The following is an 11,867-nucleotide window of genomic DNA, read 5'->3' as shown; positions in this document are numbered from 1 at the left end:
AAGCAGGACAGTCCCACAATATTCCTTTTCCTGTCTCTTGCTTTCCTTCACCACCCCCCATCACCTTGTGTTGATGTGGGGTTAACTCCAGTCGGGTACCAGTGAGTGTCAGCGCAGGCAGCTGTCACCTGGAGAACTGTCTAGCCAGTGGGGCTGGGAAGAGGGGCCCTCTGTAGTTGTGGAGAATGTGGAGAAAATCAAACAGAAAACTGGAGAGGATCCTCTAATTTTATGTATGAACCATTGCAAATCTCAGGTTCAGCCCCATGCGATGTACACATGAAATAAAGGCGTGGAAGCATAGCAAAGCCTTTGGAGGCTGAGGGGACATTGGAATCATTCCCCACAGAGGCTGAGGCAGGACTTGAGGTGCTGTTACTTTCAAGAGAACTTGCGGAGAACATGCTTGGAATCTCAACAGAGGCTACTGAAAATGTCCAGAAGTACTTAATGTACAAAGAATCACAAAAACATACTGAAGGCAAAAGACAATCAACAGATGCAAAGTCTGAGATAACCCAGATCAGGAGCAACATTTCTCTGTAAACAGGCAGATGGGAGGAATATTTTGCAGTATGTGGCACACATGGTCTCTGTCACAGCAACTCGACCCTGCCACTGTAGTACCGAAACATCACAAACAATATGTGAATAAATAATCATGGCCAGGCTTCAATAAAATTTTATTTAGGAAGCCTAAATGTGAATTTTATTCTTATGTGTCACAAAATAGTATTTATTTTTATTTTTCACAACTATTATAACTGTGGAAACAAAACAATTCTTTGCTCATGAACTATACAAAAACAACAGGAGGTTAAATTTGACTCACAGGCTTACCAACTCCTAATCTAAATCTTAGAACACAAAGACTTGAAAGTGTTTATTATAAACATATTTCATTAGGGAAACAAACACTTTTGAAACTAAGAGAGATGAAATAGTATTGAGAAAAAGAAACATTAAGAATTTTAAAGTAGAACTGTTTTCTTTCTTTCTTTCTTTCTTTCTTTCTTTCTTTCTTTCTTTCTTTCTTTCTTTCTTTCTGTACTGGCAATTGATCTTAAGACTTTGAGCTTGCCAGGAAGGCACTGCACTGCTGAGCTACATTCCTGGCCCTAAAAATGGAAATTTTAAGACAGAAAAATAGCATGTCTGAAATGAATTTCAAAAAACAACTCAGAAAATCCTCAAATATCTTAAGAATACTTTGGTCCACCAATGTACTCAATCAGACAAAGATGAACTCAACAATTCTAAGGGAAGTGATTATGAGGAATGAAACAGATCGTCTCTGAAGCAGGATGAAGATTCAGAGGGGGCAGGATCTCTGGCCTCAGATCTCTGGTTATTATATTTGTTGTTTTTTTCTTTGTGTGCCTGGAAGAGGGAGCAAGAAATAAATCAACTGAGTACATAAAATGTTGTCATTTTCCTTTAACATTTGTTTGTTCTGTTTTTTTTTTTTTTTTCATGTGGCAAAACCATGCTTTATTTTGGAAAAGACAATTGAATTGGTTTTTGGTGGTGGGCATGGGCAAGAAGGGGTACCCCAGGCAGTAATGTCCCCCCAAGGGTGGGCTGAGGGCTAAGCTGAGCCTCAGGTGGGTCTCTTACTCCCAGTGCTCCCTTGTACAGCTGTCTCCCCATGGGCTCTGGGGCAGCCTCATGACAGGTGCGGGCTGGGAGAGGCTGCTGTGGGCCACTCACTTGGGCAGGACATCTGAGGTCTCAGACACCAGCTTCCCGTTGCAGGTCTCAATCTTCTTCACAACCACAGCAGACTTGGTGTGAGTGAAGCCAGGGCTGGTGAGGCCCCCATAGGGTGAGCTCACCATTCCACTGGTGGCCTTCGTGTGGATGCTCAAGTTCTGCATCGAGCCTCCAGCCTGTTCTCCTCGCCCTCCAGCAGCTCGCAGTAGGTGGCGATCTCGATGTCCAGGGCCAGCCTGACGTTCACGAGCTCCTGGTACTCATGCAGCTGCGGGGCCATGTCCTGCTTGGCCTTCTGCAGGGCAGCCTCCAGCTGGGCCAGCTTGGCGTTGGCATCCCTAATGGCCATCTCCCCACATTGCTCGGCATCAGCGATGGCCGCCTCCAGGGATGCTCTCTGGCCTTTGAGGGCCTCAATCTCCGCCTGGAGGCTGCTGATAATGCAGTTCATCTCAGAGATCTCGGACTTCGTGTGGCGGAGTTCATTTCCATGCTTCCCAGCCAGAGTCTGCAACTCTTCATGCTTGATCTGGTACATGCTCTCGGCCTCGGCCCCGCTGTGGTTGGCGATCTCCTCATACTGAGCCTTGACCTCGGCGATGATGCCGTCCAGGTCCAGGGAGTGGCTGTTGTCCATGGACAGCACCACAGATGTGTCCGAGATCTGAGACTGCAGCTCAGGTATCTCCTCTTCATACAGCTGCCTGAGGAGGTTGATCTCATCAGTCAGCCCTGCCAGGTATGACTCAAGCTCCACATTGTTCATGCAAGGGCCATCCACATCCTTCTTGATGAGGACAAATTCATTCTCCACCTCTGTACGCTTGTTGATCTCATCTTCATATTTATTCTTGAAGTCCTCCGCCAGCCCTTGCATGTTGCCAAGCTCCGCATCCAGCTTCATTTTCTCCTGACCCAGTGCGTCCAGCTGCCACCCGAAGATGTTGCTGTAGTTTCCAAACATGTTGTCCATGTTATTCGGGGATGTCTTCTGCTGCTGCAGCATCTTATTCTGCTGCTCCAGGAACCGAACCTTGTCAATGAAAGAAGTGAACTTGTTGTTGAGGTTCTTGATCTGCTCCTTCTCCTGAATACGCATGGCCTGGATGTTGGGGTCCACCTCCAGGTTTAGGGGGTTGAGCAGGCTCTGGTTCATCTGGATGGCTGTGATGCTGCCCACACCACCAGTCCTGCCATAGCCACCCAGCCCCAGGCCACCCCGAAGCTGCTGCTGCTGCCCATTCGGGAGAAGCTGGGGGAGCTGATGCAGGAAGCAGGCCCGCTCGTGTAGGAGAGGCTGCTGAAGGCCCGGGGGCCAGAGGTGGACACCTTGTGGGACTTCTGGGTCACCCTTATGGATGTGGTGGAGGTTGGAGTGGAGGCAGGTGAACTGAAGATGGAGACTTGAGAAGGAGCCTGGCAGCCGCTTCTGGACAGTCTTTTTTATTGTTTTTTAATTACAAAAATAATAACATGGCCATACAAATTTTCCAAGGATGCAAATGTACATAAGAGTGTAGGTGGCAGAAAGTTATTCCTTCCTTTCCCTTCCTTGATCTGGAGATAAATACTGTTAATAGTTTATATGTGTATTTACTGTGCACATAAAATAAATGCGTGCATTCACATACTTCTAAATAAAAAAGGGATTTTATTATACTACTACTTGGCTTTAGGCAGCAATTATGGTGAATATGTTCCATTATATTACACTCAAATCTATTCATTCCTTTCCCTGGCTGCTTAGTATGAATGTCTTGTAATTACTTAACCATTTTCCTGCTGGTGAGTGTGGTAGATTGGATTATTCATTCCAGTTCTTCACTCTCCCATAGTGCATCAGGAGTATTGCCAGGACTTCCTAGTGGTCTCAGTGTAATTTCCTGTGCGTGACCCTGCTACTTATTTCATGAATTGGGATATTGCGTGTGACACAGAGATTTGAAATGTGCTTGAAGAGCTGTGCTTGTCCTCTTGTTTGTCTGTCACTGCTAAAAAAAGGATGGCATAGGTGGCCACTGTCCCCCTTTGCTTGCTCCCAGAAGAGGTCCTATGCAACAGAGATGGCCCAGCCAACTTGAGACAACTGGGAGAGTAAGTGCTTATTTGTGTAGGATGCTGTTTGAAAGTGTGTCATCGTTACTCTTCTCATTGTGGAGACAAAATACCCAACAAACAAAATTAAAGGAGGAAAGGGCTTGCTGTCTCACATCTGCACAGGTTTCAGTCCATAGTTGGCTGGCTCCCAGGCAGGAGGGCAGGCAGAGGGCAGGCAGAGGGCATCGCCGAGGAGAAGCAGCGGGTGGCAAGCAGAAGCAGTCAGTAGCAAACTACAAATGACAAGCAGTGGCCCTCTTTCTGCCCCTTATGTTTTGTTCCTTATCCACCGTTGGTGGGGGGTGAACACCCAGGGCAGGGAAGCCTTAATCCCAGCATCACATCCTTGGTCCCAGCCACATGAGGCTTTGGGGATCATTCAGGTACAAGCCATAGCAAAGTGGGCTTATTGGGCGGCATTATCACAGGAATAGGAGATTCACAGAATAGTCATTTAAATTGATTCCAATTTTTATTGTTAGAAATATTTTTGCATTTAGTAGCATTCTTTTCCACAAACCTTGCAATTTTCAAGTAGATAAATTCCTAGAATTATAATTGGAAAGTCAATTTTTTTCTGGGAGGGGTCTACAGAGTGGTCAGGGTCTCACTGCTAGATCGGACTCACAGTGATCTGCCTGTTTGCAGCCTCCCAAGAGCTGGGATTACAGGTGTGCGCCACCACGCCCAGTCTCGGCGGGTCCGGCTGTGCCTGCTTGCAGGTGCTTTAATCTCCTGAGCTATTTGGCCAGCCCAAATTTTTAAAGCTACATAGGTAATAGTGGTGGTGATAAATATTAATGATGTCAATATTTATTATCTCTTTATTTCAGGCTCTAAATCTCTTATATGTGTCAAGAACTGAAAAGGCTTCTGAAATTGTACCTTCCCCATAAACTAAGAAGTCATCCAGCCAGAGTTTTATAGAGATGTGAAATTTGTGGATTAGAGACAAAGGGCTTTGTTACAGATGACCCATGAATGGTCACATGGGCCAAGTGCCCCAGGTGCTGTAGGGACATCACATATTGGCCCAGATGGATAATTGCACATTTAGTGGTGTGTGTTTCAGGAGGGATCCATGAGCTCAGAGAATTCAAACTATTAATCAGTAATGATAAGCCTGTCCTCTGTTCCAGAAACAAGGTCTCAATTTTCTGAGGCTGTTCCTGTAAAATATTATTAAGTGATTGTTCAAAATAAAGATCATTCACTGTCTGCGCTCACAAGTTGTACAGAACCAGGAGAGGTCTTGGGCAATCATCCCCTCAAAGGCATTTATTTTTTTTTATTTTTTTTTCTTTTCAAAGTTTTATTGATAAACAGATAGCAATGAGACAGTTTCAAATCAAATTGAAAGTACAGTTTCAACAAATAATACACTGCATACATTCTTCTCAGTGGTTAATTGCTGTACAAGATGTGGACTTGTGATCCTACTTACAAACACCATTAGAAAAAATCATTCTATTCATTAAGAGAATGCAACTATATATCTATCCCAACCACTTTGAATACACAGATACAAAATGGACATTCATAGTTATACCCCAATTTTTTTTAAGTTCTGTTGTTGAATATTATAGGTGTGTAAACTCAGCAAAATATTCTCAAAGAGTACAGAAGCCCATAATAGCATTGGGTCTTCTGTTTAACTGGCAATGTCAGAAATTATTGACCTCCTCAGGGCATTTATTAGCTTACTTGATTCTATTTTCCAAACACAGAAACTTTTTCTTGTAATTTATTTTTTTCATTAACTTGATTGAAAATCAATAATTGCATAGCACATGAAAAATTGTAGACAAATACTGAAATGTGAAAGATATAAAATGTAGACAGAGTGAATCTTAGAGAAATATTTCTGAAATGAATACATAGCATGAGATTAATAAGAGAGCACATCTTAAATAATTTACAAACTTAAATGAATATAACAATAAAGATTGTCTAAAATGAAAATGAAGAAGAAAGAATTTATAGATCAGTCATATAATAGTTCACTTTGTGCCAAAATCAAGAAACTTATATTCATATAATTGGAATTCCCAAAGTAGAAAGGGGTAGACAATAAATATTTAAAGATTTAAAATTTCTGAATTTAGTTAAAAATATAGCCCCACATTTCCAAGAAAAATGAACCTTTGCACAACAAATTTGAATAAAATCATACCAAGATACACAAAAATGAAATTGTTCAAAATTAATTGTAAAGAAAAAGTCTTTAAAGCATATACATAAAAAATTAGCTATGGAAGAACAAAATTAAATAGCATCTTATGCCACATTAGAAAAAGTAAAGAAAGAGCAAGTGGGTATGAAACTAGACTAATAATTCAAAGGACTGAAAGAAAAAGAAAAGAAAAAAAAATCTGTCCTCACTGAATTTTATACTTAGTAAACATACCTTTGAAAACTAAAAGTAAAATATTTTCCAGTTATACAAACTTGAAATATTCTAATACCTTCAGACGTAGCATATAGGAAATTACAAAAAGAGCATAATCCAGAAGGCAAGAGAAGTTGCTGTATGGTCCTGGAAAGAGAATAAAGAGCTCTCAAACTGGTAGTTATGCAGGACTATGTAAAATATATAGATGAACCCATTTGAACCCATTTGAAAGGTCATTGCAGATTTCTATAAAACAGTATCAATCTTATGTCAAGTTATATACATAGTTGTGTGTGTGTGTGTGTGTGTGTGTGTATGCACATGCGCACAAACAGAAACTTAATCACAGAGAGTTTAAGGAATTTGCTGATGGTCATACAGCAAATTAATAATAGAGCAGGAACACAAGTTGATTTCCCAGGACATATAAAAGTTATGTTTAAGAATCATTCTTTAATAGCTATAAGCCATTAAAGGACCTTTAGTACTGTAATTGTAGGAGAAGGAATACAATGGATTTTAATCTTCATATAAACTGTAGTCCCTTTGAATGTATTAAGCTGTTCGGTTAACATAAGAACAATTCTGTCTTTGTAGTACCGTAGTCAAAGCAAATATTTTCCACGAACGGTTATTTGAAGAAGCCGAGGTGCTTTCCAGGAAGAGTGGATGCATGAGGGGGTTGAAAGTGAAGCCAGCCAAGCTGTCAAAGGGTTTTAGAGATGATCTGCATGCCAGAACTAATACAGAAATTGGATGCTATTGTCAGTTTGATTGATTTACTACTTTGGTGGATCTTCTGTACTGATTGTTACGGGGAAGCAACTAAGAAAGCAATGTGGATATGGATTTTTCTATTTGTCTAAGACTGGAGAAGTAATTCTACTTTCTAGTATGACCTTTTTTTAAAAAAATGTATTTAGGACAGGGTATACAGGGTGTACAGGGTCTCACTATGTAGATCCAACTCGTAGTGATCCTCCTGTTTTCAGCCTCCCACGTGCTGGGATTACAGGCGCTCACCACCACGCCCAGTCTCAATCGCCATCTCAGCATGCCCCAGGGGCGGGGTCAGCACGGCACTCCTGGATCAAACCCCAGCCACTGAGCTCTGCCTAAGCAGGTGCTTTTGTCTGCTAAGCTATCTGGCCATGTGGTATAATCTTATTAAAGAAAGTTTTGTGACAATTCAGCTTTGTACCATGTCAAGATATTCAAGTTATAATTTTAGCTCAGTTTGAATGTTTTTAGTGAAATGTACTCAATATTGTATTCTTAGGGGATCAATATTATTTTAACAGTATTGAAGAGCTGAATTAATCTTTGACTATTATAATGAGGAATATCTTTAATGTTTTTAGAAGTACTTACTTGATCAGATTCCTTGCATTTAATTGACCAAATCAGTTGTGTAAGATACGTATGTGCATTAGTCCAGGTTCTTGTTGCTGGACGTCCACAACTTAGAATGCTTCACTGGATTCACGCTCAAGGGACTCAGTCTGTGGTTGGCTGCCAGCAAGGCAAAGAAATTGCAGGGGGGGCATTGTGGAGGAGAGCTTATCTCATGGCAGCCAGGAAGCAGGACAGAAGGAAGGCTGCAGGGGGAATACACGTCCTCCAAGGCCACGCCACCAGGGACACACGCTTCCAGTGAGGGCCCCTCCTGACAGCACACTTAGCCATAAACCCATCCAAGGACAATCTGCTGACCAGCATAGAACCTCCATGCTTCAGGCACTCTTAATTACTTTGTTTGTTGCTGGGACAAAATATTTGCAACTCAAAGGGAGAAATGTTTATTCTGGCTTATAGTCTTTAGCAGTCTGGGTCATATTCAGCTGGTCCCACACCAGGCAGGGCAGCAGAGTGGCTCTGCAGAGGAGAGGCAGTCACGCATGGCAAGCAGAAGGCAGCGACCAGCAGCCCTCCCTCCTGGGGTAACAGGGAAGCCTGTTGATCTCAGCCAGATCACAAGCATTGTGAGTGGTGTCAGCAACACCAAGGTGGGCCTCCCTGTCATCCACACCCAGAACTATGCTAAACCAATCAGCGGACTAATGCAGTACCACACACACTATGCAAAGAAAACACAAGATGAGCTCAGAACATCTTGTAGTGACAGAAAGTGCTTTTAAAACAAAGGGGGAAGATGTGGAAAGGATGTAACAGCCCATTAGTGGCCTCTGAGTGGTCAAAGCTGGAACTATTTGACCAACAAAATATATAATGATGGTATCTCAATTATACTCAATGAATAAAATATTTTGAAGCATGTAACTGAACAAATAAGTAAATGGAGACATGCAACGCTTCCCTACAGAGTGCCAATTAATAAGTGTAGTAAAAATGAAGAAAATAGTCACCATTAGCACACCATAATAACTGCTGATGGCAAGACATACAAACCTGCCATGCTGGCCCTGCCCCCAGGGCACGCTGAGACAGCAATGGAGACTGGGCATGGTGGCACATGCCTGTAATCCCAGCTCTCAGGAGGCTGTAAACAGGAGGATCACTTTGAGCCTGATCTGGTAGTGAGACCCTGAACTCCCTATAGACCCTTCCCTAAAAAAAAATGCAAAAAAAAAAAAGGCAAGTTAACAGGGGTGACAATTTAAGAACAGGGAACTTGCATGGCCTCAAGGTATCTCTACCCAAATTCTTCTTGTAGAGAAACAAATAGTAATGCTGCAGTGGAGAGCACTAGTAGATGCCACTTTAAGTGATAGCTTTAATTTAAACAGTAATAAGAGAGGAACATCATGCACCCTCAGATACACTGGGTACCGCAAAAGATACAGCATCCTTTCTGTAATATTCTTCCCAAAAGCCATAACCTTATCTGGTCACGAGAAAGCATGAGGGACATCCTCAAAATAATGTCCCCATTTAGGGACAGCCTACAAAATAACTGACAAGTCTTCTTCAAAAATCTCCGTGTCATTAAACACAAAAAGTGACTGTCAAATAAATAGAATGTAGGATCTTGAATTGTACCTCAGAACAGAATAATTCTAGGGGACAATCTGGAGAAACCAGAGCCTGTTGTGTAGTCAATCGCACTACCATGACATTAACTTCTTAGTTCTGATAACTACTGACACAAAAAATGTGGCTCAACACTTCCCTTTCACCTCTGAAAGCCCCAAGGGGCCTGATCTCATGACAGCTCTCGCCTGCTGAGGATGACCGGGATGGCCAGCTCCAGCGCCCCTCTGGGCTGCTGCTGGCCTCTGCAGCCTGGGCAAGAGCTGACCTTGGCTGACAGCTGGGAGGCTCCCTTCTCCTCTGGGCCACTGCCACTGCTTGAGGAGCAACTGGGAGACCCCGCCTGATGGGAGAAGAACAGCTAGCACTGGGACTTATCAGGACACCCCTCCAATCCCCAAACCTCTGTGGGCTGAGAGCACCACCATGACTGCTCCAAGTCCTTAAAAGGGCTGCACTCATGGATATTAGAAAGTGAGAAGAGTCGGTTCAGAGGGGAAGATGAGCAAGAGACAGGGCGAGTGCGAAGGGAAAGAAGGCAAATGGGATTTTTAAAAAGAGACTTGAAGGGAAAATGGGGAGGAGAGAAAGGTTTGGAGGGAGGGAAGGGGAATGGGAAAAAAAGAATTAAGATACATTGTGTACAGGTAAAAGTTCCCATGATAAATGTGATGATTATGTATGACAAATACATAGTAACAAAAAATAAATTCAAAAAAGTGTGCAGTCATGACTTCACTGTGCCACAAATGGTGGGGGCTGCTATTTCTATGGCAGATCAGCTGAGCGGTCGCCATGACAGCCAACATTGTTCCACATGCCCAGGACTGATCCAGGAGATGCTTGCCTTAGCTGCAATAGGGACAAAACTGTCCCAGATGATTCTGTCCTGCAGCCACTCCAGTGGCCTCTTCACTACAGCAGAAGTCCCAAGATAGGTTCACAAAGTGCAGAAGACTATGCCTGCTGGGACCAACTCTTCCCCTACATAAATTGCTCTCTCACACTTTGTGGGGAAATCCAGGCGGGCTCAGTCCCCTCTGTGCTGCACCAGAGAATCCAATAAAGCTAGAGTGGGCTGAGCAGATTGCAGTGAAACACAGCTGGTAATAGTAAGGGCTGTCAGCCCTGAAACGCTCCAGAGAACAGCAGTGACCTGGGGGACCTGCGGACACCAAGTGGAGGTCGGTAAAAAAACTCCAGGCAACTGCCAAGAGTGCTGTGAGCCCCAGATGGTGAGGAGCAGAGAGTGGCAGCTGGGGGTTGCCCACAGCTATAACCCTAAGAACTGGGTGCTGAACTCAAAACTAGGAGCCATAATACTAAGAGCACTCAAAGCCCAAAGATACATGCATCAAGACAGCATTCATGATTTCTGTGCAAACTGACTGTTGCCCAATATAGAGATCGGGGAAGGTGAAAATCTTCATTACTTCAAAGCACTGGGTTACCTATGGAGTGCATATACCTGTCCTTCAACATCTCTTAGAGTCACAGATAAATCAGAGGTCCTTGCAAGAGAAATCATACATACTGAAAATAATTGGCTGTTTGTATTGCCGCGTTAAAACACACTTGCACAATGGGAGTTTTATTTAGTTCCTCCACCTGAATTTTGCACGAGGGGTTCATTTCTCTGTCACTGGATCAGCTCAGTTTGATGACTACAGCTTACCAGGCCGGGCTTGAGGAGCACTTTGGAGCTCACGAGGCTCCGCGAGGAGAATGAGAATGGCAATGACGATCCATTCAGCCAGTTACCTGCTAGGTTGAAGAGACCTCACATCGGATCTGACTGCGTTCATTAAAGGGCTGCCATGACTTTCAGCTCTGCTAGGGGCAGAAGCGAGCAGAATGTCAGGTGCCCTAGGAGCACGATAACACGCATCCCTCTGGCCCAGCGGCCAGAATGCAACGCCGCGTTGCGTTTTCACATCAGAAGGCTTCCATTACACTCTATGCAAATACAGGGACTTAAAGCAATACTCAGAAACGCCTGTGGTTTCATTATTTTAAATGCTTTCTCATTTTTAGTTACTTACACTCAGAAACACCTATTAACTTACCTGTCAAGGAGCTAAGGAATAATTTATATGGAAGAAATAAAAGACAAGAGAAGCAGATTTTACATGGTTTACTCTCTTGCCCATGGCGAACAAGGAGGAAGAGGTTGGTTTCTCCTTTAAGTCAATCTGAGCTGTTTTTGCCATTTTTAAAGCTCCTTAATGAAATGTTATTTTCCTATTGTGTAGAAGTTTCTTGATCATTTAGTTCTCCTACAACTAGAAACGTGTTCCAGTCTTCGACTCTGGCTGGCCTGCTGCACTGATTTCTTTTGCCGAAGTTAACAGACTAGGGCGAGGTAGATACCACGTGGCCCACAGGAGGTGAGGGAGGAACTACATATCCCGGCATGCCCAGCTCCGAGACTATGAATGCGTCATGACTGCACCTGCGCATTACGTGAGAGCCGCCCGATTTCCGCCTGGGGTTTCCTGGGCCAGGAAACTGCACTTCCCGGCATGCCCCGCGGCAGCTGCTCCTGCGCACTTGAGCGATCTCGCCGGAAGCGGGTTGGTTTGAATCTCAGTCAGAAGCTGTTCTGTTTGCAGAGTGATGGAGTACAGGGTGAGGCTTCGGGCCCGGAGTTGGGGCCGAGGCGGGAGGCTCGAGG

At 43.7% G+C, this 11,867-nt stretch overlaps 1 pseudogene; it reads right to left on the bottom strand.

Moving 5' to 3' along the window:
* Positions 1 to 1,706: 1,706 nt before the first annotated feature.
* LOC101579401 lies at positions 1,707 to 11,343 on the bottom strand (annotated as a pseudogene).
* Between the last annotated feature and the right edge of the window lie 524 nt (positions 11,344 to 11,867).

The sequence above is a fragment of the Octodon degus genome, unplaced genomic scaffold (assembly GCF_000260255.1).
Source record: "Octodon degus isolate 3935 unplaced genomic scaffold, OctDeg1.0 scaffold00025, whole genome shotgun sequence".
In the NCBI taxonomy this organism is placed as follows: Eukaryota; Metazoa; Chordata; class Mammalia; order Rodentia; family Octodontidae; genus Octodon; species Octodon degus.
Note: the sequence above shows the minus strand (reverse complement) of the source record. Positions and strands in the feature narration are given on the sequence as shown.